Source organism: Austrofundulus limnaeus, unplaced genomic scaffold (assembly GCF_001266775.1).
Source record: "Austrofundulus limnaeus strain Quisiro unplaced genomic scaffold, Austrofundulus_limnaeus-1.0 Scaffold29, whole genome shotgun sequence".
Taxonomy (NCBI): Eukaryota; Metazoa; Chordata; class Actinopteri; order Cyprinodontiformes; family Rivulidae; genus Austrofundulus; species Austrofundulus limnaeus.
The window spans coordinates 1,987,530-1,989,016 of NW_013952431.1; positions in this window are offsets into that span (position 1 = coordinate 1,987,530).

The window sequence follows — 1,487 nt, forward strand, 5'->3', positions numbered from 1 at the left end:
ATCCTGCATGTTCCCCAGATCTAAACCCAACTGAGAACATTTGGGGATGGATGTCAAGGGAAGTTTAGAGAAATGGACATGCGTTCCAGACAGTGGATGCCCTTCGTGAAGCCATCTTCAACACTTGGAGCAACGTTCCCACTAGCCTCCTGGAAACACTGGCATCAAGCATGCCTAAACCATTGTTTGAAGTCATCAACAAGAATGGTGGAGCTCCTCATTACTGAGTCCTTTTTTTGACACTTTGGTTTCTGTTTTGGGGGGTTTTCGGGTTTTTTGAGCTATGGTCTTAAACTTTTGATCAGCTGAAAAAAATCATGTTTGAGTGTAAATGCAGTTTTCAGAAAATTCCCTGCTCAAAAGTTCTTGTCTCTTGCACTGATTTCTTCTTTTAACATTGTGAAGCTCTACTTAGAACATTCTTAAGATCCAATAGTGCAAAATGCAAATTCTTGCACTTTTTTGACTGGTCTTAAGATTTTGATCAGGAGTGTATATTGATATCTAAATTCAGTTCTCTGCTTTTCATCAACAGGTTTTGTTACAGTGGAAAATGATGTTTAATTAAACATAATTTTAGTCCTCACAATGTTCCTATATGGAATAACAGAGTTATTTTGAGTGGAAGAAAATCTATGTTTATGGAAGTTTGGTGGCACAAACAAATTTGGTCAATTTACACGTTTATTAGGTGACAACAGTAATGTCTTTAATTTGGAGGGATTTAATCGCAAGTATGGCATCGACTGTTTAAAGAAAAAATATGAAAAGCTAGTACAAAATATCCCTGAAGTGCTCATTCAATCAGTTAAAAATAACTTGTCAAATATCACAACTCCAAGATTACACAAAATTAAAATTGACTATGTGGATACGGCAGATAAAAAATGTAATAAGTTTTCAAGTCAATATTTAATAAACACTAATTACCCAGGAAAAACAAAAAATACACTCATCTTATTGAACTTTGACATATCTATCATTTCAAAAATTGGAACAAAATACTTAAAATTTCCAATTCCTCCTAAAGATAAAGAAGTACATTTTAAAACGTTGAATATTCATCCCTCAAACAAATTTATAAAAGATAGATTTAAATTTGACGTAGAAAATTGTGGGTTCTGTAAAACGAATAAAGAAACGACCAAACATTTGGTTTTTTTGAGTGTGTTGAAGTTCAACAGTTATGGAGACTATTACACAATTTTCTTTCTTCCAAATCCACAGACATATATTTCTTCTCTTTTCAGAATATTCAGTTTGGTCTGTTTCTAGATAATGATAATGTGGAATTTCTTGTTAATAATGTGATCATTGTAGCAAAAATGTTAAATACATAAATGTCGATTTGCAAAATGCTCTCCCTCATTCTGTGCTCTAATGCAGTGTTTCCCAAAGTTGGGGTCGGGACCCAAAGTGGGGTGGGGTCCTGAAAAGATTTTCTGAATTAATTACATTTTTGCCTTATTTGTTACAAAGGAGTGAGG